Raw genomic sequence first — 26031 nt, 5'->3', positions numbered from 1 at the left:
ATTCTTGCCTAAGAATTCATCGTGATATTAATTGTGAGCAACTAGTTTTAAGACTTTTAGACTTATAAGTGTCTTTCTACTTGTCAAATTGTCCAAACTATAACTTGTAAGCAAATTCACATTTATATATATACCATTTCCACCAAGCTCAAGTCAATCCATAGACTTAAATAAATTCTTTTCTGTGTTACCTTATCTTTGTTACTTAGGGGAATTTTGAGAGTGTTTCATGGAGTCAGAAGACCTGAGTTGAGTATTAACCAGTCTTCATTTTTTTTTTTCCTAAGATTTTTTTTTTTTAATGTGGACCATCTTTAAATCTTTATTGAGTTTGTTACAACATTGCTTTTGTTTTGTGTTTTGGATTTTTGGCTAGGCATGTGGGATCTCAGCTCCCTGAGCAAGGATGGAACACACAGTCTCTGCATTGAAAGGTGAAATGTAACCACTGACCCTCCAGAGAAGTTCCTTGGCCCTTCCTCTTAGTTCCTGAAAATCCCTGTACTAACAGTATAAATCATCCCAGTTTTCTTGTCTATGATTTGGAGATTAAACTTGAACGTACTGCCTCTGTATTTTGCCAAGTTATTACAAAACCATGCATGGGATGTGCCCAGGATTCAGTACAGGGAGCAGCACATAGCAAGTTCCAATAAAATGAAGTGGTTATTTTCATAATAGAATTAGCATTTGCATTCTATTCCAGAGCCTCATAGAAAGAGGCACAGCATTTTCATACTTATGCTTCTAGCAACAGAACAATCATCGGTGTAAAAAATACAGAATGCTGGCTCTGTGTTACACGAGAGCTCCCACACTGGCCTTGATGTATATGCTCTGTTCCACAGAAAAACATTCATGGCTATACGATTCTCACGTCCTCTTTCCCTCTCTCTCTGCCATGCGAACAGAATTTCGCAGGAAAAAAAAATAGGCATTTGTTAAAATCTATTTTTCATTGATCAGATGAAGATATTTTATGTTCTTATTGTAACTGTATTACTCTGAGGTGTTGGGATCAATGTAGTGATAACTTCAATCAGGAAAATATTGATGTGTAAACCTAGGTCTAGAGACTTCCCTGGAGCTCCAGTGATTAAGACTCAGTGCTTCCACTGCAGGGAGAATGGTTTGATCCCTGGTTGGAGAACTAACATTCCACATGCCAAGTGACATGGCCAATAAATAAATAAGTAAAAGCTCTTTTAAAAAAGGCTATAAAAATAAGTAAATAAATAAACCTAGGTCTGAGTATCACTGTTGTTTTGTTCTTGGTCTAGGAAATATGTGAGATTTCTCAAAAATTTTGGAGGCTTCTTTTGCACTGATGAAGCCAGGGTTTCCACAATATCTGATATGCAGGGTTTAGAGATTTTCCTTCAGATGTTAAATAAAAGTAGAAGTCACATTTTGCAGTAATTCTAAAGAATACCCTGCAACTTAAATCTATGTTATATCTAGAATAACTGCAACAGAGAAATTCCTTTACAACTTGTGTGTTCTAGGCCATTTCATCTTAGTGGTAAGAATAAAATGATAATAACGTTTCTGAATAGATATTTTCTGGTTCTGCATCAACCAAATTTACAGGAATCCCAGTCCCAGATAATTCTTCTCAAATAGATGCATGGAGGTAAGGGATGAAATGGGAAGAAAAGGGTAGCACCAAGGACATGGTCATCAGTAGACAGTCTGATGGGTTCTAATGGCCCAGACGGGGAAGCCTGGCATGCTGCAGTCAATGGGGTTGCAAAGAGTCAGACACGACTGAGCTACTGAACAACAACTATAACCAGTGGCCCAGTGAGACTGTGTCCTTACTCTTTCTTGACACAGGCATTGGGATTAAAGGCCAGAAAAATGATCAAATATCAGAGCTAAGGAATAGACATTTATTCGTACAAATTGAGGGGGTTACAATCTGGTTTGCCAGAATGTGATTCTCCTGTCTTTTTCTTTAACTGCTTTAAAAACTTTTTAATTTTATATTGGAGTAGAGCTGACTAACAAAGTTGTGATTGTTTCAGGTGAACAGTGAAGGGACTCAGTCATACATATACATGTATCCCTTCTCAAAACTCCCCTGCCATCCAGGGTGCTGTGTAACACTGAGCAGAGTTCCCTGTGCTCCACAGTAAGTCCTTTCTTTCCCAGGGGACTGGGTCAAGCCATCAAAAAACAGAGGAGGAAGCATCAAATTGACTTTGACCATCAAGAAATGCATCACTCAGGAATCATTTGGCCTGAGACTTGGAAATTATTTGCTGATTCGCCAAATATCAATGAAGAGGGAAACCACTCCTTCATCCATTTCACCATGTCCATTGAGTGCCGTAGCCAGGCGCCATGATGAAAAGTGAAAGAAAGATGACGGTGCTTTTCCTCTTGGTCCACTAGATTAGCGGACATGATAAACTATGCACATAATGACACAACTGCTTTTGTGCCTACTAAGTGCCTTGAGTGGGATGATAGAAAATTTCAGGTTGCTATGCCCGCCTGCTAAGTCACTTCAGTTCTGTCCAACTCTTGAAGGTTCCATGGACTGTAGCCCACTAGGCTCCTCTGTCCATGGGATTCTCTAGACAAGAATACTGCAGTGGGTGGTCAGGGGATCGTCCCGACCTAGGGACAGAACCTGCATCTCTTACGTCTCCTGCACTGGCAGGCAGGTCCTTTACAGCTAGTGTAAGCTGGAAGGCCATAGATATATACGGGCATCCTTGGTGGCTCAGATGGTAAAGAACCACCTAGAATGCAGGACACCCGAGCGCACACACACGCAGTCTTTAACAGTCCTGGCTAGCTCTCTAAAAGTTCTCTATTTTCCTATTACTAACAAAATTCCATAGGTCCAAAATGCTAACGTGAGACCACAGTGCTTCCTTGGCTACAGAACAACTAAGTGCTAAGTCAGCAATTCAACACCTCTCTCTCTCTCTCTCTCTCTCTCTCTCTCTATATATATATATATATATATATATATGTACATAAATGAATATTTTTTTTTCTTAGTAACTAATGATCTTTGTTTGAGATGTAGTATGCTTGAGGCACTTGTCTGGTACTCAGCTGGATTATGCAACCAGCATTAGGAAGGCAGGATGCAGTTTCCCAAGAAGAAGCCAGAAATTTCCAGCAATTTAATTACTCTCTGACCTTCTAACATCTTCCTTGACTGCCTGCAATACAGGAGGCCCAAGTTCAATCCCTGGGTCAGGAAGATCCCCTGGAGAAGGAAATGGCAACCCGCTCCAGAATTCTTGCCTGGGAAATCCCATGGACAGAGGGGCCTGGCGGGCTGCAGTTCACGTGGTTGCCTAGAGTCAAACAGGACTGAACACTGACACTGACATTCCTGTGTGGAACAACTGAATCACTTAAAAAATGCATCACCTCCATGAATATGGATGAAGAAACCACAAACTCACCAAGTATAGAGCATCAGGAAGCTTAAATTGAAAGGACATGGGTGGCAGCTTGGGAAAGAAGGTGAAAGATAACAGGTATCACCTTGAGAGAAAGACAGATCTTTTGTTCTTTGTGAATGCTTTATCTTCAGAGGCAAACAAAAGGAAAACAAGAAAACTACTTCAAGATAACATCCTCTGCAGTATTTTTGTTGTTGTTCAATCACTAAGTCCATTTGACTCTTTGAGAGCCCACGGCCTGTAGCCCACAAGGCTCCTCTGTCCGTGGGATTTCCCAGGCAAGAATACTGGAGCAGACTGCTATTTCCTTCTTAAGGGGAATCTTCCCCACCCAGGGATCAAACCTGCGTCTCTTCCATTGGCAGGTAGATTCCTTAACTGCTAAGCCACCAGGGACGCCTGCTCTGTATTGCATATTATATTTTATTATATTATGTGTCTGAAACTATAGCCATTTTCAGTATCTTAGAGTATATATTTTATGTCTGCCTTTATTCTAAACATTTCTAACCATCTGTGGAAATTACTTGATGGATATTTTTGGATATTCTTCTGAACTGAATAGCTTGACACTTATATACTATGTGAGAAAACTTTGCTCCCTGGTGATGGCAAAAAGATGCAAAGTCAATTACCTGAGATTCTTTTCCAGCCTTTGAGAAGGATGTCTCTCACCCACGGAGTCTTCAGAAGTTATCCATCTCTATAGGGACTGGCTAGGTTGTTTCATAGAGTCTACGACCATTTGGCAAGTGTTGAAAACCCTCCTGAAATTGCACTACTGGATTCATGCCTGGATACACTGAAGAATTTAAGCATCTAATGAATCTAAAAGGAAAAAAAAAAATCATGCCCCATACTTCTCATCACAACCAATGTCATGCTTATGTTCCAGGATCAATAATAACAAGATCAAACCTGGCAGACAGACACTCTACTTCTGAATAACAAGGTTCCAGAATTCTCTGGAAAATACCATGCTTCCAGGAGATAAACCACGCTCCATATCCTCTTTACTGTTTTGTGAGAGGATTCATTCACTGTTCACACGACCCTTGGGAACAGGCCAAATAAAGGCATTAATTTTTCCTTGAGTTTAGGCAGATTATTAAAGATAAGTGACATATAGAGAGAATAAAGACATGGATATAAGGCATCAGAGACAAAGGCTCTGATGTTATATGTCACTGAGGAATTCTCAGTGACATGAGAGCAGTAAGCTTGGACTTGGAGCTCTGCCTGTCCATCCTAGAGCATACCAAGAGGAGGGGGCATGGCTGAGTCTCTACAAAACAGGTGAGGGGGCTGGGCCTCCAAGCACTAAACTTACACCCTGCTGGGGCTAATCTTATGCTTCTTGGGGCTGAATCCATTACCAAATTGGCTTCAGCAGCATCAAGAAATAGACCATCCTGGTTCCAAAGAGTGGTGAGGCATCAGAGGGTATATTATCAAGTCTAGGAACTGAATGTTGCCAAAATGGTTTGGCTGGACCAGAAGGAAAAGAAAGAAAGAACCAAACATGCTGAATACGTGCCCATGTTTCCCTCCGACCTTCACCTGAGAAAATGGACCAGAATCACAGAGGTGTCGGGCTGAAAGTACTTGATAAAGAGAGCTGCCTCTGGAAATCGGAGGAGACGGCTTAAATGCCATGTGTCTGTTTTTTGGCTTCTGCAGGTGAACTTTCTCATGTACCTGCTGGACCGTTGCATGAGCCCAGATGCTAGAATATCCTTCCCGCCGCAGCACATTAATACCAATTGTCTTGTTAATTAGAGAAGAGATTTGGTTATAATTTTCTGTGTCTGCTTAAAAATGGCTCTTCACCTCAGAGCCATCTTGCCAAAGACGATCTGAAGAGGCAATAACATTCTTCACCTAGACTGTGTTCTCTGCGTTAAATCCTCTGACTCTGTCCCCTGGTAAGAAGACAGATGTGAATCAGCGAGAACATATGTGCCTGTCCATTTGTCCAACCACCTATGCTTTGCTTTCAAAGAAAGCGGATTTATAATTTCCTCATACTCATTTATCCCTCCCCCCGTATTTTATTTTCTTCCTTCCATCAAATGAACAGTAAAGATCACTACCCTGCCCTTCCCCCCATTTAGTAGCTAAGGGTAGGTTACGTGTATATTCTCCAGGGTGAGTTTAGTTCTTCCTCCTCTCTGGAGTTCCAAACAATAATTACACTGTTTTTTCTTTCTCTTCGGGGCTGCTTTGCACTTTGAACCAGCTCTCAAAAGTTTCCCAAGCCAATATAAGATCGGCTACATCTTTCTCAAGACGACCGACGCTACAGCTGTGCAGATTTGAGGGAGAGAAGCTGGAAGCACCAGAAGCCATTAACTTTCTTTTCCAAAAATCACCTTTCTCATTAGATTTGAAAAATGTGTTTGAGAACAGCAGCTTATGGCAGTTGACTAGATAAAACTTCAGGAAAGATAGTACACACAAGGAAAGGTGAGACAAATTGCGGTGATAAGGTATGTCAGCAGAGGGCTGATGCTGCAAGAATATAGTGTCTTTGTATCTGTGGCCATTCATTAAGTGAGGTTGTGTCAAGGCTGTTGGCATAGAGAAATGAAGACTCCCGCATACCCAGCAGCATCGGAATATAATCACTGGTACTTCTGGATTTCTGTATCCTTCCCTCCGCCTCTTCATTGGCACTGATAATGTTCCCTTGAAAAATACATATGCCAGAAAAATTATTTTGAGGATAGTCATTTTAATAAGCAATTCATATGAAACTAACCACTCATCCACATTATAATAGGAATAATTCTACCTCAGAAAAAATATCTGATTATTAACCCTGAATAATCATGAAACTCCACCGTGTCTTATTAGCTTAGGAAATATTAAATATAGTCGTGTTTCCCAGGAGAAAGGGTGGTCAGAAGAAAAAGAGAGACATTTAAAACGAAAAAAAAAAAAAAATCCCTGTTTTCGATTGTAAGTTACAATCACTGTATAATAGAACATGTTCTTTTGCAATAAAGGCAGTGTTTGATTCCTCACTTTTACTAAGGAAAGATTGGCAGGTTTCTGTTGATAACAGAAATTCTGCATAATCCACAAAAAGTAACATTTTTTGTTACTTTAGGTAAAGCTGATTCTTACCTAACAGGGTTTTCCAATGTTTGTGTCCTATATCTGGAGGATGTTTAGCATCTCTGTCCATGAAGTTTCTCTTGTAAAAAGCACTGCTTTCAGACTAAACGTTAGTAATAGGAATTGGAGGTAAAAGAATTGCATTTGAAAAGATGAAAACTCTCAAATGTGATTATGGGTAAATCAGAAAAGGGCTTCCTCACCCTTCCCCAACACAACCCCCTCCCAGCTGCACACTCACATATTCTGACTTTGAGAGGGTGCCTCGCCCCTGTTTCTGGCTAAGGTCTCTGTTTTTTCAGTAGTTTCCAGTCTTCTGAACCCAGTCAAAAACGTTGCTTCTGCAGATGAGCTTTAGAATGTACCTGGAGAAGGCGATGGCACCCCACTCCAGTACTCTTGCCTGGAAAATCCCATGGACAGAGGAGCCTGGTGGGCTGCAGTCCATGGGGTCGCTAGGAGTTGGACACGACTGAGCGACTTGACTTTCACTTTTCACTTTCATGCATTGGAGAAGGAAATGGGAACCCACTCCAGTGTTCTTGCCTGGAGAATCCCAGGGATAGAGGAGCCTGATGGGCTGCCATCTATGGGGTCGCACAGAGTCGGACACGACTGAAGGGACTTAGCAGCAGCAGCAGCAGAGGATGTTACATGAGCGTGCAAAGATACTATAATATCCTTCACCATTATAGCACACAGATAAAAAGCAACACAAAATATGTTGACCCACAGCTCTCTCAAGCTAATGTTCTATTTCTCTGGTCTCTTTCGAAAGATGCCATAACCTGCTAGAAAATGGAAACTGAAGCAAGCTCAAGAGGCTAGTGCTTTCATAGGAGGTGAGACCAGGCAAGGGAGGGAAGGAAAAAATGTTCCAAAGAAAGGGAGCCAAATGTGAGATTATAGTTTATCAAGCAGCTTCATAAGGAGATACAGCTGACTCTGGTTGCATAGAATATCTTCAGCCAGCCAAAAAGAAACCTCTTATCTGAGAACAATTCATTAGAAGAAGGGTGGGAGGGGTTTATTTAAGAATTCTATTACATCTTCCCCTCATTAATGGCCAAGATTGCTCTCACAAAAAATAAATGCCAACATACTTTTGTATTGAGTCATTTGGACCATTGGGAAGTCACTGAATAATCAGAATGCCTGAAATATGGGAATTCATCTCAGTCCCAAAGTAAAAGCAGGAGTCAGGCGTGTCTTTTCAGGTGTGGTCAGGTGACATCAGCCTTGGACAGAATCTCCTGAACTGCACGGAGCTCAAACCAGTCAGTCCTAAAGAAAATCAGTCCTGAATATTCACTGGTAGAACTGATGCTGGAGCTGAAACTCCAATAATTTGGCCACCTGATGCAAAGAACTGACTCACTGGAAAAGACCCTGATGCTGGGAAAGATTGAAGGCAAAAGGAAGAGGGGACAACGGAGGATGAGATAATTGGATGGCATCACCGACTCAATGGACATGAGTTTGAGCAAACTCTGGGAGATAGTGAAGGACAGGAAAGCCTGGTGTGCTGCAGTCCATAGGGTCACAAAGAGTTGCACATAATTTAATGACTAAACAACAACAGCATACACTTTGTGCCTAAAACTTGCACTTATTGTTTTAATAACTCTGTTGAAGTATAATTGGCATATAAAAGATATATTTAATGTATAAAGTCAGATGAGTTTGGATACACCCATCCAATCATCACCACTATCAAAGTAATAAACACATCCAGACCCTCTAAACACTTTCTCCTCCCTCCCCACTTGAGTGTGTGTGTGTGTTTTATGGGAAAGATACTTCGCATGAAATCTACCCTCTTAACGAATTTTAAATGTGCAACATTTTAAAAAAATAGACAGTATCGTGTAGAGCAGATGTATAGAACTTATTTGTCTTGTGTGTGTTCTTAATGTGACAAGTAAGCTCATTATAAAAATCACTTGCTGCAGTAAACTATAGAAACAATCTAATCTTTTATTGTCAAACAAATACATTTGAAAATAATTATACAATTAAATATAGAACAACTTGGGTATACCAATCTTGAGACCGCAGTGACAGGTGAAAAAAACAATTTGAAGAATTGTATATTTTCTAATGTACTCTAGATGGCTTTCTTGTTGGCTCAGACAGTACACAATCTGCCTGCAATGCAGGAGACCCAGGTTCAATCCTTGGGTCAGGAAGATCCCCTAGAGAAGGCAACCCACTCCTGTATTCTTGCCTGGGAAATCCCATGGTGAGAGGAATCTGGCAGATTACAGTCCATGGGGTCACAAAGGGTCAGATATGACCGAGTGACTAACACTACATTGCTATGTAGATAGTCATGGACAATGATATTCAAATAATAATAAACTGGCCTGGAAAGAAATGTGCTATATTTAGCATAATATTACTTCTTTGTACTGACAGTGAGAAACACAGGCAGGTAGGTAACAAACAGAATTCAATTACATTTGTAATATTTTATTTCATTAAAGAGAGTCTTGGAAGCAAAAGAATCTTGCTTTAAAAAGCATTTTTAAAAGCTGTACAAGTAGAAAGAAACTAACATTTATCAATGGCTTACTGTGCGCCAGCTTTCTGATTATTCAGACCATTGATTCCAAAGGCAGTATGCCTGGGGTTGAATCCTGCTTCTGCCTTGTACTAGACAGATTGTCTTGAACAAGTTAGGTAGCTTTCCTACGATCTGATATGTTTGTCTATAAAACAATGATAGTAATAACACCAACCTTCTAGTATTGTTGTGATAATTTAATTATAAGATTTATTTATACAGTGTTCTATATAGTGCCTGGTAGTAACAATAATTCAGTAAATGTGATTTGTTATCAATAGTCTCTGAACCCAGACGGTCTTTCTCCAGAGCCTCACCATGGAAGCTAAGGAGCAAATCAGACTGAAAATAATTATAATCAGGAGGCACCTTTTATTTTTTTCATCTTAAAAATACACCCACTGTTGATGAGGTCATTAGCGGGAGGAGATGCAGTCTCTTCTTGATTAATCAGCACAGGGCCTTCAGCATAGGTCAAGCTTGTGAGCTGTTTTCTATCAACTGATACAAAATTTCATGTCCATGAATCTGAGCACATTTAAATGAAACATTTCATCAGAGATCCTTGCACATCATAACATCAAAAGTTAAAACATTTCAAAACCCTTCCTGAATGCAGTGATATTCTTGCAGAGTCTAAATGACACCGGAACTAATATGAATTATCAAACTGCAAATAAATGCATCCATTACCTGTCATATCGGCATGAAGACTTTATAGTTACCAGTTGAAGAAATGGCAGACAAAGGCTCTATAAATATGTAATGTAAAATTTGCTGAATTTGTGTCCATTTCCTAAATGTATACTTACTTTTTTTTTTCTTACACGTTTAAATATACAGCAGGCTTGAAGGTTAAGAGAGAGATAGGGAAGACTTTTGCAAGAATAGTTTAAACTCAGAAGACTGTTCTCTGCCTGGCCTAGTTACCACATTCTGCTGAGGTAGCATTCCCTCGGTACTCGCCCTTACGAACACACGCTTTTGTATTTATTCCCCAGGTTTTTTCAGTTCAACTTTTACAGGGTTTCCTTCTCTAACTCCTCAGGGGCCACCTGGCCTCCTTTCAGACTAAATGCTTGCGGACTGCTAGACAAGGCGAGCTGGTAGGTAGCTCTGCTCAGAGATGCTCTGCCTTGCTTCCATAACATGACTGCAGGGACCCCTGGGCAATAAAACACACTCCCTCATGGATTCAGGCTTAGTTTAATCTCCATCCCCCTACTATAGCCTGTTTGGCTGTGTTTCTTTTTTGATAAAACCAGAAAAGTATAGGTTGTCTAGGAGGAATTTCATCTGCTCGAGACACAACCAAATTTCAGACACAACTCATTTTGATCTGAGAGTGAAAGTCACTTCAGTTAGTATTCTCTTCTCTGTATGGATCGCTACATCAAAAAAAAGAATGAAAGGCACAATAGAAGTTGGCCGAATGTCAGGCATGGTACGTATATATTAGTACTTACAATTGTCAAATAGTAAGTACTTGACACAGTTCACAGCCTTGTCTAACTCAATGAAACTAAGCCATGCCCTGTGGGGCCACCTAAGATTGGAGGGTCATGGTGGAGAGGTGTGACAGAATGTGGTCCACTGGAGAAGGGAATGGCAAACCACTTCAGTATTCTTGCCTTAAGAACCCCATGAGCAGTATGAAAAGGCAAAATGATAGGATACTGAAAGGGGAACTCCCCGGGTCGGTAGGTGCCCAATATGCTACTGGAGATCAGTGAAGAAATAACTCCAGAAAGAATGAAGGGATGAAGCCAAAGCAAATATAATACCCAGTTGTGGATGAGACTAGTGATAGAAGCAAGGCCCAAATCTGTAAAGAGCAATATTGCATAGGAACCTGGAATGTCAGGTCCATGAATCAAGGCAAATTGGAAGTGGTCAAACAGGAGATGGCAAGAATGAATGTCAACATTCTAGGAATCAGCAAACTAACATGGACTGGAACACATGAATTTAACTCAGATGACCATTTTATCTACTACTGTGGGCAGGAATCCCTTAGAAGAAATGGAGTAGCCATCATGGTCAACAAAACAGTCCGAAATGCAGTACTTGGATGCAATCTCAAAAACGACGGAATGATCTCTGTTCATTTCCAAGGCAAATCATTCAATATCATGGTAATCCAAACCTATGCCCCAACCAGTAATGCTGAAGAAGCTGAAGTTGAACGGTTCTATGAAGACCTGCTGCTGCTGCTGCTGCTGCTGCTAAGTCGCTTCAGTCGTGTCTGCATTACAAGACCTTTTAAAACTAACACCCAAAAAAGATGTCCTTTTCATTATAGGGGACTGGAATGCAAAATTAGGAAGTCAAGAAACACCTGGAATAACAGGCAAATTTGCCTTGGAGTACACAATGAAGCAGAGCAAAGGCTAATAGAGTTTTGCCAAGAGAATCCACTGGTCATAACAAACACTCTTCCAACAACACAAGAGAAGACTCTACACATGGATATCACCAGATGGTCAACACTAGAATCAGATTGGTTTTATTCTTTGCAGCCAAAGATGGAGAAGCTCTATGCAGTCAGCAAAAGCAAGACCGGGAGCTAACTGTGGCTCAGATCATGAACTCCTTATTGCCAAATTCAGACATAAATTGAAGAAAGTGGAGAAAATCACTAGACCACTCAGGTATGACCCAAATCAAATCCCTTATGATTATACAGTGGAAGTGAGAAATAGATTTAAGGGCCTAGATCTGATAGATAGAGTGCCTGATAAACTATGGAATGAGGTTCGTGACATTATACAGGAGACAGGGATCAAGACCATCCCCATGGAAAAGAAATGCAAAAAAGCAAAATGGCTGTCTGAAGAGGACTTACAAATAGCTGTGAAAAGAAAAGAAGCCACAAGCAAAGGAGAAAAGGAAAGATATAAGCATTTGAATGCAGAATTCCAAAAGAATAGCAAGGAGAGATGAGAAAGCCTTCCTCAGCAATCAATGCAAAGAAATAGAGGAAAACAACAGAATGGGAAAGACTAGAGATTGCTTCAAGAAAATTAGAGATACCAAGGGAACATGTCATGCAAAGATGGGCTCAATAAAGGATAGAAATGGTAGGGACCTAACAGAAGCAGAAGATATTAAGAAGAGGTAGCAAGAATACACAGAACTGTACAAAAAAGAGCTTCACGAGGGAGGGAGGGAAAGATGGCGGAGGAATAGGACGGGAAGATCACGTTCTCCCTCACAAATTCCTCAAAAGAACATTTCAACGCCGAGCAAACTCCGCAAAACAACTTCTGTAGGCTGGCAGAGGACATCAGGCAACCAGAAAAGCAGACCATTGTCTTCAAAATCAGGTAGGAAAAAATATAAAAGACGAAAAGGAGACAAAGGAGGTGGGAGGAGCTCCGTCCCGGAAGGGAAGCCCGTCCCGGGAAGGGAATTTTAAGAAGAGAGGTTTCCAAACACCAGGAAACACTCTCCCTGCCGAGTCTGTGGCGAGCCTTGGAAACACAGAGGCAACATAACAGGAAGGAAAATAGATAAATAATTAAAACCAAGAGATTACAAGCCCACCAGTAACTCCCCCAGCGGAAAAGCAGCACAGACGCCTGCATCCGCCATTGGGAAGTGGGGGCAGGGCAGGGACGCGCGGGAGGCGCGGGCTGCAGAGCTTTGCAAGAATCGGGCACGAACGCCCCACGCTCCACCAGAACGATCTAACTTGGGCTAGCAAACCAGACTGTGGGATAGCTACCACGCGAAAAGCTCGAACATAAGACACCGCCAGGACCGAGCACAGAACAAAGGACGGAGCGGAAAAAGCCGGCTGCAGACCATTCCCTCCGGGGACAGGCAGCCAGAGCCGTAAGGACTGGAAAGGCAATTGCAGACCCGGAGAGACTTTACTTACCTAACTGCAAGCAGGCTCCTTGCTAAGACTTCTGGGGGTGCTGGACAGTCACAGTCTGCCTCACGGGGTGCGCCAGCGGTCCACCCAGAGAGCTGAGCGGCAGCGGCGGAAAAGGTGACAAGCCGCGGCGACTGCGCTCGCCAAACTCCTGAGCTACTCGGACCTGGGAAGGGCACAGCGCAGTCCCAGCCGCATTTGTGCCTCTGAGGGCTGCCTGAGGGCCGAACCTGAGCGGCTTGGACCGGGAAGTGCACGCAGCCTAGGGCCGGCCCCAGACGGTTCCCGGCTGAGCATCGTAGAGCCGAGCGGTTTGTGCGCCGAGAGGAAGGACAGGTCAAGCGGGGCAGAGATACTGTGTACACACGACAGTGCTATTTGTTTGCAACATCCCCCCTCCCCACAGCGCGACTGAACTAGTGAGCCTAAAAACCAGCAAACAGAAGAAGTTAAACAGAGGGAACCACCTTGGAAGTGAGCCCACACGGCCCATAACATCAGAGAAGAGCCAGATATATTTTTAATTTTTAATATTTTTAAAATCATTCTTTTTTTTTGCCTTTGCTTTTTTTCTATTTTCCGAGCTTTTTTAAATTGTTAAATCTTCTATTTCTCCTCTAATTTTTATTTCTATAACCTAGTATTACTATTTAAAAAAAGACTTTTTTTTTTAAGGCAAACACCATATACTCTTTGGATGGTTGTTGGTGTTTTGTTTTGTTTTTTGTTTGTTTGTTTTTAATAATTCTTTTTTTTCTTCCTTTTCCTTCTGCTTTTTATTGTATCTTTGAAAATCCAACCTCTACTCCAGATTTTTAATCTTTGTTGTCAATTTTGTACATTTAAAAACCCAAACTTCACTACCCAAGTTTACCTGAGAGCGAGATTACTGGCTTGTCCACTCTCTCCTCCTCTGGCCTCTCCTTTTCTCCACCAGGTGGCCTCTGTCTCTTTTCTCCCCATCTCTTCTCTATCCAACTCTGTGAATCTCTGAGTGTTCCAGACGGTAGAGAACACCTAAGGAACTGGTTACTGGCAGGATTTGTCTCTCCTACTCATTCCTCTCTTATCCCCTGGTCACCTCTGTCTACTTCCTCCTCCTCTTCCCGTATAACTCTGTAAATACCTCTGAGCGGTCCAGACTATAGAGCGCACATAAGGAAGTGACTACTGGCTAGCTTGCTCTCTCCTCTTGATCTCACCACATCTCATTCCAGTTACCTCTAACTACCCCTCCATCTTCTCTTCTCCTTGTAACTCAGTGAACCTCTGAGTGTCCTCAAGGTGGAGAAACTTTCATCTTTAACCTAGATGTTTTATCATCGGTGCTGTATAGATGGAGAAGTCTAGAGGCTACTGTGAAAATAAAACTGAAAACCAGAAGCAGGAAGCTTAAACCCAAAGCCTGAAAACATTAGAGAACTCTTGAATTCAGGAACATTAAGCAATAGGAGCTCATCAAAGCCTTCATACCTACACTGAAACCAAGCTCCACCCAAGGGCCAACAAGTTCCAAAACAAGACATACCACGCAAATTCTCCAGCAACACAGGAACACTCCCTGAGCCTCAATATAAAGGCAGCTCAAAATTATCCCAATACCTTTGATGTCTCATAACCCATTACGGGTCACTCCACTGCACTCAGAGAAGAAACCCAGCTCCACCCACCAAAACTCCAACACAAGCCTCCTAACCAGAAAACCTTGACAAGCCACTGATAGAACCCCACCCAAAGTGAGGAAGCTCCATAATAAAGAGAACTCCACAAATTATCAGAATATAAAAGGCCACCCCAAACACAGCAATATAACCAAGATGAAGAGACAGAGGAATACTCAGCAGGTAAAGGAACAGAGTTGCCCACCAAATCAAACAAAAGAGGAAGAAGTAGGGAATCTACCGGAGAAGGAATTCCGAATATTGATAGTGAAATGATCCAAAATCTTGAAATCAAAATGGAAACACAGATAAATAGCCTAGAGACAAGGATCGAAGATGCAAGAAAGGTTTAACAAGGACCTAGAAGAAATAAAAAGAGTCAAAATATAATGAATAACACAATGAGATCAGAAACACTCTGGAGGCAACAAATAGTAGAATAACAGAGGCAGAAGATAGGATTAGTGAAATAGAAGATAGAATGGTAGAAATAAATGAATCAGAGAGGAAACAAGAAAAACGAATTAAAAGAAATGAGGACAATCTCAGAGACCTCCAGGACAATATGAAACGCTCCAACATTCGAATTATAGGAGTCCCAGAAGAAGACAGAAAGACCATGAGAAAATCCTTGAGGAGATAATAGTTGAAAACTTCCTAAAATGGGGAAGGAAATAATCACCCAAGTCCAAGAAACACAGAGAGTCCCAAATAGGATAAACCCAAGGCGAAACACCCCAAGACACATATTAATCAAATTAACAAAGATCAAACACAAAGAACAAATATTAAAAGCAGCAAGGAAAAACAAATAACACACAAGGGGATTCCCATAAGGATAACAGCTGATCTGTCAATAGAAACTCTTCAGGCCAGGAGGGAATGGCAAGACATACTTAAAGTGATGAAAGACAATAACCTACAGCCCAGATTACTGTACCCAGCAAGGATCTCATTCAAATACGAAGGAGAAATCAAAGCTTTACAGACAAGCAAAAGCTGAGAGAATTCAGCACCACCAAACCAGCTCAACAAATTCTAAAGGATATCCTCTAGACAGGAAACACGAAAGGGTGTATAAACCCGAACCCAAAACAATAAAGTAAATGGCAACGGGATCATACTTATCAATAATTACCTTAAACGTAAATGGGTTGAACGCCCCAACCAAAAGACAAAGACTGGCCGAATGGATACAAAACAAGACCTCTATATGCTGCTTACAAGAGACCCACCTCAAAACAAGGGACACATACAGACTGAAAGTGAAGGGCTGGAAAAGATATACCACGCAAATAGAGACCAAAAGAAAGCAGGAGTGGCAATACTCATATCCGATAAAATAGACTTTAAAACAAAGGCTGTGAAAAGAGACAAAGAAGGCCACTACATAATGATCAAAGGAACAATCCAAGAAGAAGATATAACAATTATAAATATATATGCACCCAATATAGGAGCACCACAATATGTAAGACAAATGCTAACAAGTATGAAAGGGAAATCAACAATAACACAATAGTGGGAGACTTTAATACCCCACTCACACCTATGGACAGATCAACTAAACAGAAAATTAACAAAGAAACGCAAACTTTAAATGATACATTAGATCAGTTAGACCTAATTGATATCTATAGGACATTTCACCCCAAAACAACGAATTTCACCTTTTTTCAAGTGCTCATGGAACCTTCTCCAGGATAGATCACATCCTGGGCCATAAATCTAAACTTGATAAATTTAAGAAAATCGAAATCATTCCAAGCATCTTTTCTGACCATAATGCATTAAGATTAGATCTCAATTACAGGAGAAAAACTATTAAAAATTCCAACATATGGAGGTTGAACAACACACTTCTGAATAACCAACAAATCACAGAAGAAATCAAAAAGAAATCAAAATATGCATAGAAACTAATGAAATGAAAACACAACAACCCAAAACCTGTGGGACACTATAAAAGCAGTGCTAAGAGGAAAGTTCATAGCAATACAGGCATACCTCAAGAAACAAGAAAAAGTCAAATAAACAACCTAACTCTACAACTAAAGCAACTAGAAAAGGAAGAGTTGGAGAACCCCAGAGTTAGTAGAAGGAAAGAAATCTTAAAAATTAGGGCAGAAATAAATGCAAAAGAAACAAAAGAGACCATAGCAAAAATCAACAAAGCCAAAAGCTGGTTCTTTGAAAGGATAAATAAAATTGACAAACCATTAGCCAGACTCATCAAGAAGCAAAGAGAAAAATCAAATCAATAAAATTAGAAATGAAATGGAGAGATCACAACAGACAACACAGAAATACAAAGGATCATAAGAGACTACTATCAGCAGTTGTATGCCAATAAAATGGACAACGTGGAAGAAATGGACAAATTCTTAGAAAAGTACAATTTTCCAAAACTGAACCAGGAAGAAATCGAAAATCTTAACAGACCCATCACAAGCACGGAAATTGATACTGTAATCAGAAATCTTCCAGCAAACAAAAGCCCAGGTCCAGATGGCTTCACAGCTGAATTCTACCAAAATTTCGAGAAGAGCTAACACCTATCCTCCTCAAACTCTTCCAGAAAATTGCAGAGAAGGTAAACTTCCAAACTCATTCTATGAGGCCACCATCACCCTAATACCAAAACCTGACAAAGATGTCACAAAAAGAAAACTACAGGCCAATATCTCTGATGAACATAGATGCAAAAATCCTCAACAAAATTCTAGCAATCAGAATCCAACAACACATTAAAAAGATCATACACCATGACCAAGTGGGCTTTATCCCAGGGATGCAAGGATTCTTCAATATCCGCAAATCAATCAATGTAATTCACCACATTAACAAATTGAAAATAAAAACCATATGATTATCTCAATAGATGCAGAGAAGGCCTTTGACAAAATTCAACATCCATTTATGATAAAACTCTCCAGAAAGCAGGAATAGAACATACCTCAACATAATAAAAGCTATCTATGACAAACCCACAGCAAACATTATCCTCAATGGTGAAAAATTGAAAGCATTTCCCTAAAGTCAGGAACAAGACAAGGGTGTCCACTTTCACCGCTACTATTCAACATAGTTCTGGAAGTTTTGGCCACAGCAATCAGAGCAGAAAAGAAATAAAAGGAATCCAAATTGGAAAGAAGAAGTAAAACTCACTGTTTGCAGATGACATGATCCTCTACATGGAAAACCCTAAAGACTCCACCAGAAAATTACTAGAGCTCATCAATGAATATAGTAAAGTTGCAGGATATAAAATCAACACACAGAAATCCCTTGCATTCCTATACACGAATAATGAGAAAGTAGAAAAGAAATTAAGGAAACAATTCCATTCACCATTGCAACGAAAGAATAAAATACTTAGGAATATATCTACCTAAAGAAACTAAAGACCTATATAGAAAACTATAAAACACTGATGAAAGAAATCAAAGAGGACACTAATAGATGGAGAAATATACCATGTTCATGGATTGGAAGAATCAATATAGTGAAAATGAGTATACTACCCAAAGCAATTTACAAATTCAATGCAATCCCTATCAAGCTACCAGCCACATTTTCACAGAACTAGAACAAATAATTTCAAGATTTGTATGGAAATACAAAAACCTCGAATAGCCAAAGCAATCTTGAGAAAGAAGAATGGAACTGGAGGAATCAACTTGCCTGACTTCAGGCTCTACTACAAAGCCACAGTCATCAAGACAGTATGGTACTGGCACAAAGACAGACATATAGATCAATGGAACAAAATAGAAAGCCCAGAGATAAATCCACACATATGGACACCTTATCTTTGACAAAGGAGGCAAGAATATACAATGGAGTAAAGACAATCTCTTTAACAAGTGGTGCTGGGAAAACTGGTCAACCACTTGTAAAAGAATGAAACTAGATCACTTTCTAACACCACACACAAAAATAAACTCAAAATGGATTAAAGATCTAATGTAAGACCAGAAACTATAAAACTCCTAGAGGAGAACATAGGCAAAACACTCTCAGACATAAATCACAGCAGGATCCTCTATGATCCACCTCCCAGAATGCTGGAAATAAAAGCAAAAATAAACAAATGGGATCTAATTAAAATTAAAAGCTTCTGCACAACAAAGGAAACTATAAGCAAGGTGAAAGACAGCCTTCTGAATGGGAGAAAATAATAGCAAATGAAGCAACTGACAAACAACTAATCTCAAAAATATACAAGCAACTGCAGCTCAACTCCAGAAAATAAACGACCCAATCAAAAATGGGCCAAAGAACTAAATAGACATTTCTCCAAAGAAGACATACGGATGGCTAACAAACACATGAAAAGATGCTCAACATCACTCATTATTAGAGAAATGCAAATCAAAACCACAATGAGGTACCACTTCACACCAGTCAGAATGGCTGCGATCCAAAAATCTGCAAGCAATAAATGCTGGAGGGTGTGGAGAAAAGGAACCCTCCTACACTGTTGGTGGGAATGCAAACTAGTACAGCCACTATGGAGAACAGTGTGGAGATTCCTTAAAAATTGCAAATAGAACTACCTTATGACCCAGCAATCCCACTTCTGGGCATACACACCGAGGAAACCAGAATTGAAAGAGACACATGTACCCCAATGTTCATCGCAGCACTGTTTATAATAGCCAGGACATGGAAACAACCTAGATGTCCATCAGCAGATGAATGGATAAGAAAGCGGTGGTACATATACACAATGGAGTATTACTCAGCCGTTAAAAGAATTCATTTGAATCAGTTCTGATGAGATGGATGAAACTGGAGCCGATTATACAGAGTGAAGTAAGCCAGAAAAACACCAATACAGTATACTAACACATATATATGGAATTTAGGAAGATGGCAATGACGACCCTGTATGCAAGACAGGGAAAGAGACACAGATGTGTATAACGGACTTTTGGACTCAGAGGGAGAGGAGAGGGTGGGATGATTTGGGAGAATGACATTCTAACATGTATACTATCATGTGAATTGAATCGCCAGTCTATGTCTGACGCAGGATGCAGCATGCTTGGGGCTGGTGCATGGGGATGACCCAGAGGGATGTTGTGGGAGGGAGGTGGGAGGGGGTTCATGTTTGGGAATGCATGTAAGAATTAAAGATTTTAAAATTTAAAAAATAAAAAAAAAAATAAAAAATAAATTAAAAAAAAAAAAAAAAAAGAGCTTCACGACCCAGATAATCATGATGGTGTGATCACTCACCTAGAGCCAGACATCCTGGAATGTGAAGTCAAGTGGGCCTTAGAAAGCATCACTATGAACAAAGCTAGTGGAGGTGATGGAATTTCAGTTGAGCTATTTTAAATCCTGAAAGATTATGCTGTGAAAGTGCTGCACTCAATATGCGAGCAAATTTGGAAAACTCAGCGGTGGACACAGGACTGGAAAATGTCAGTTTTCATTCCAATCCCAAAGAAGGGCAATGCCAAAGAATTCTCAAACTACATCACAATTGTACTCATCTCACTTGCTAGTAAAGTAATGCTCAAAATTCTCCAAGCAATACATGAACCGTGAACTACCAGATGTTCAAGCTCGTTTTAGAAAAGGCAGAGGAACCAGAGATCAAATTGCCAGCATCCGCTGGATCATCAAAAAAGCAAGAGAGTTCTAGAAAAACATTTATTTTTGCTTTATTGGCTATGCCAAAGCCTTTGACTGTGTGGATCACAATAAACTGTGGAAAATTCTGAAAGAAATGGGAATACCAGACTTCCTGACCTGCCTCTTGAGAAACTTATATGCAGATCAGGAAGCAACGGTTAGAACTGGACATGGAACAGCAAACTGGTTCCAAATAGGAAAAGGAGTGCATCAAGGCTGTATATTGTCACCCTGCTTATTTAACTTCTATGCAGAGTACATCATGAGAAATGCTGGACTGGAAGAAACACAAGCTGGAATCAAGAGTGCCGGGAGAAATATCAATAACCTCAGATATGCAGATGACACTACCCTTATGGTAGAAAGTGAAGAGGAGCTAAAAAGCCTCTTGATGAAAGTAAAACAGGAGAGTGAAAAATTTGGCTTAAAGCTCAGCATTCAGGAAATGAAGATTATGGCATCTGGTCCCATTACTCCATGGGAAATAGATGGGGAAACAGTGGAAACAGTGTCAGACTTTATTTTGGGGGCTCCAAAATCACTGTAAATGGTGATTGCCATGAAATTAAAAGACTCTTACTCCTCAGAAGGAAAGTTATGACAAGTCTAGATAGTATATTGAAAAGCAGAGACATTACTTTGCCAACAAAGGTCCGTCTAGTAAAGGTGATGGTTTTTCCTGTGGTCATTTATGGATGTGAGAGTTGGACTGTGAAGAAAGCTGAGTGCCGAAGAATTGATGCTTTTGAAATTTGTTGTTGGAGAAGACTTTTGAGAGTCCCTTGGACTGCAAGGAGATCCAACCAGTCTATCCTAAAGGAGATCAGTCCTGGGTGTTCATTGGAAGGACTCTTGCTGAAGCTGAAACTCCAATACTTTGGTCACCTCATGCAAAGAGTTGACTCATTGCAAAAGGTCCTGCTGCTGGGAGAGATTGAGGGCAGGAGGAGAAGGGGACAACAGAGGATGAGATGGCTGGATGGCATCACCAACTCAATGAACATGAGTCTGAGTGAACTCTGGGAGAGGGTAATGGACAGGGAGGCCTGACGTGCTGTGATTCATGGGGTGGCAAAGAGTCGGACACTACTGAGGGACTGAACTGAACTGATTGTCAAATAAACTATGCAGACTGTTTTTAACACTTCTCTGTGTGTGTGCTCAGTCGCTCAGTCCTGTACGATTCTTTGGCGCCCTATGGACTGTAGCCCACCTGGCTTCTCTGTCCATGGAATTTTCCAGGCAAGAATACTGGAGTTGGTTATCATTTTCTACTCCAAGGGATCTTCTCGGCCCACAAATCCAGGACAAATCTCTTGAGCCTCCTGTATCAGAATATGGGTTCTTTACCACCAGTGCCACTTGGGAAGCACAACACATCTCCATCGATGTAGTATTTTAATGTTTAAATTTTGCACCTATTAATTTATTTTACTTCTGCTTTATTGACTATGCCAAAACCTTTGACTGTGTGGATCACAACAAACTGTGGAAAATCCTTAGAGAGGGGAAAACCAGACCACCTGACCTGCCTCCTGAGAAATCTGTAGGCAGGTCAAGAAGAAACAGTTAGAACCGAACGTGGAACAACAGACTGGTTCCAAATTGGGAAAAGAGTACATCAAAGCTGTATATTGTCACCCTGCTTATTTAACTTATATGCAGGGTACATCACACAAAATGCTGGGCTGGATGAAGCACAAGCTGGAATCAAGATTGCCTGGAGAAATATCAATAACCTCAGATAAGTAGATTACATCATCCTTATGACAGAAAATGAAGAGGAACTGAAGAGCCTCTTGATGAAAATGAAAGAGGAGAGTGAAAAAGTTGGCTTAAAGTTCAACATTCAGAAAACTAAGATCATGGCATCCGGTCCTGTCATTTCATGGCAAGTAGATGCAGGAACAGTGGAAACAGAAGCTGACTTTACTTTTTTGGGCATTTTAGTTGAATCCCTCTGGATGCTGGTTTTTGTGTTTTGTTTTTTTTTTTTAAGGAGATACTGCAAAGAGCCAGGTTGGAGGTTATTGAGGTCCTTTAGCATTTTGATGAGAGATGACTGTAAGATGAGAGATGACTGTAAGATAGGAGAGTGAAACGTTCTTTCATTCTATGTACTTGAAGCTACCAGGATTTACTGACAAATTGGAATAAAAGACTGGAGATGACAAAATAGGCAAGTCATGTTGATATCACGTTGAAGACCTTAAAGCGCTCAATAATGTGGGTACACATAACTAATGAAGGGAAACTACATGAGGAGCTGACCTGTGAAACTCTGGGGCTTAGTACTGGATTTTCTTGGAAATGGACAAACCAGTGTGGAGTTCAGGGGAGTATCTGGGCTGGAAATACCAACTAGCGGATCATCAGCATGTGGAGAGTGTACCATATGCGAGACTGGATGAAGGATGCGAGGGAGTCAGGAAGGTAGAACGGAGGAGATCCTCAAGGACTGAGCATGGTGTGAAGCAGCATTTAAAGCTCAGAAGATAAGGAGGAACACGCAAAACAGAACAGAGAAACAATGAGAAAGTAGAGGGGATACCGGGAGAGCCTAGCATCATGAATCTACATGAAGGATCGGTTTCAAGGAAGAGGATTGTTCTGAATGCCTTTGAGAGACCCTCTAGGTTGAGGCTCAAGAAATGGTCACAGAACTCTGGTCTTTGGTGAACTTAACACCGTCTTAGTGTATAAACTTGATGAGGGTCTGTAAAAGGACAGGAAGAGAGCAAACAAGGCATACGGACAGCTTTTCCGGGAGTTTTATTGTGAACACAAGGAGAATAATGAGTAGGTTCTCGGAGGGAAAGGACGCAGGCACAGAGGAATGTTAAGGAGGCTGAAATAGTAGCATGCATGTGTGCTGTGCTCAATTGTGTCCAACTCTTCGCAACCCCTTGGACTGTAGCCCACCAGGCTGCTCTGTCTATGAGATTTCCCAGGAAAGAATACCAGAATGGCTTGCCATTTCCTTCTCCAGGGATCTTCCCAACACGGGGATGGAACTCATGTCTCCTGTAGTCTCCTGCATGGCAGGCAGATTCTTTACCACTGAGCCATCAGGGAAGCCCAAAATAATAGCCCGAGTGTGTGCCAGTGAGAAACATACCCTTGAGAGGGCATGAAAAGGTGCTGATTCAGGAGAGTGAGGAAAGGATTGGCTGATCAGTTTGGGCTGAAATGGAGAACAAATGATATCTAGAGCATGTGTGGAGGGCAATGGTCTGAATCAGGGCCTTTTCTATTCAAACAACTCATCCAAGTCATTTCATAGAAGAGCTCATCTGATCATCTTAAATCCCCTCACATCCTGCCTCTCTAGGCACACCCTCTTCCCATACACTGTTGTATCTCCTCATGTGTAATAGTGGACATAAGTTAAACTGCAATAAATAGAACACCCAATGCATGAGAACAGTTCAAGAGTAATAAGTTAATTGTAGAGTGTGTTAGTCGCTCAGTCGTATTCGATTCTTTGCAACCCCATGGATTGTGGCCTTCCAGGCTCCTCTGTCCATGGATTCTCCAGGCAAGAATACTGGAGTGGATTGCCATTCCCTTCTCCAGAGGATCTTTCTGACCCAGGGATCGAATCTGGGTCTTCTTCATTGCAGGCAGATTCTTTACCTGAAAGTTAAATACAAGTTAATTGCAACTGTTCCTATTAGCCCAAAATGGATCCCTGGTCCCTGGATGGTGGTTGTTTTCATGGGGAATCAGAATTAGAGCCTCGTCTCTTTTGCAGTTTACCTAATTTGAAGGTCTTTCATGGATGCATGAGGCAGGAGATGAAGAGAGGAGAAAAGAGAGAGAAAGAGAGAGCCACTTCATAACCTTTGGCAGGAAGTGGACACACAGCAGTTCTGTTCAGCTGGCCTTGGCAGAAATAATCCTTGAAAAGGGACCACACCCCAGGTACATCTGAAAGAAAGAACACATTTTGGTGGAAGCTTGTTTACCATGACCTCACCTATTGTAGAGAAAGTGAAAGTGTCAGAAACTGTCAGTTGGGTCCCTCTGTGACCCTAGGACTGTAGCCCACCAGGCTCCCCTGTCCATGGAATCTGCACGCAAGAAAACTGGAGGGGATTGTCCCAATCCAGGAACCAAATCTGGATCTCCCACATTGCAGACATATATATATTTTTACTGTCTGAGCCATCAGGGAAACCCTTGATGTTTCCCTGATAAATTTATATTTATACTTTAATTACAAATATAACTATAAACATAGATTTAATTCTACTTTGTTTTAAGGAGAAAGCAAGCTCCATGAACTTTCCTGTTACGTTTCTAATACCTTGTCAAAGGTTAGGCATATACTAGATGTTTAGGAAATAAGTATTTCCTAAATGAGTGAATTCAAAGCACATACACTTATTTGGCCTAAAATTAGTTTACCAGGAGCCAGGAAGGAAAGCTATCTCAGCATTCAGGATAAGTATCCATCCATCTGCCAATTTTGCTAGGTTTTGCTTAATAAGCTTCAACCTCATAATGTATATTCCACTATTCCCCATAAGATAAGACCAAAATAAACTTTAAAAAATATGTGTTTTGACTGTTACAATAGATAAATGTAATATAAAATAACCTCATTTGATATGGTTTGACATGCTTGAAGTATTTTGGGGGGCCTTTTATGTTTCTGACATTATAAACATTACAAAATTTATTTACAACAAATTATAAAATTTTGCAAAAAACATTTACAAAATTACCTTTTTGACATCTAATGAGAAATAAAATAAAATTAACATTTTCTACTGAGGAAGAAAGAAATCCTGTTTTTAGTATTATGATTTCTTTAAAACTCTTTAACTTGGATTAGTTTATTTGACTGTTTCTTAAAGCCACTACTATACAAAGATAAAACAAGATATACAACATTGAAATTTATAACTGCTTTTAGGATCCAAAGAAGTCCCCATCCTTAGCGAACAATTTGGATGCTTTCATTTCAGTGAATAGAAATTATCTAAATTTATTTTGTAGTATGTTAGGGACATGTCATATTATATATCATCAGTTCAGTTCAGTTGACGGACTCTTTGCAATCCCATGAATCTCAGGACTCCAGGCCTTCCTGTCTAACACCAACACCCGGAGTTCACTCAAACTCATGTCCATCGAGTCGGGTGATGCCATCCAGCTATCTCATCCTCTGTTGTCCCCTTCTCCTCCTGCCCCCAATCCCTCCCAGCATCAGAGTCTTTTCCAATGAGTCAACTCTGCATGAGGTGGCCAAAGTATTGGAGTTTCAGCCTCAGCATCAGTCCTTCCAATGAACACCCTGGACTAATCTCCTTTAGGATGGACTGGTTGGATCTCCATGCAGTCCAAGGGACTCTCAAGAGTCTTCTCCAAAATCACAGTTCAAAAGCATCAATTCTTTGGTACTCAGCTTTCTTCACAGTCCAACTCTCACATCCATACATAACCACTGGAAAAACCGTAGCCTTGACTAGACCCACCTTTGTTGGCAAAGTAATGTCTCTGCTTTTTAACGTGCTATCTAGGTTGGTCATAACTTTTCTTCTGAGGAGTAAGCGTCTTTTAATTGCAGTCACCATCTGCAGTGATTTTGGATCCCCCAAAAATTAAGTCTGACACTCTTTCCACTGTTTCCCTATTTCCCAAGAAGTGATGGGACCAGATGCCATGATCTTAGTTTTCTGAATGTTGAGATTTAAGCCAACTTTTTCACTCTCCTCTTTC

The sequence above is a fragment of the Ovis aries genome, chromosome 10, assembly GCF_016772045.2.
Source record: "Ovis aries strain OAR_USU_Benz2616 breed Rambouillet chromosome 10, ARS-UI_Ramb_v3.0, whole genome shotgun sequence".
NCBI lineage: Eukaryota > Metazoa > Chordata > Mammalia > Artiodactyla > Bovidae > Ovis > Ovis aries.
The sequence above is the reverse complement of the archived record's forward strand: the minus strand, read 5'-3'. Positions refer to the sequence as shown.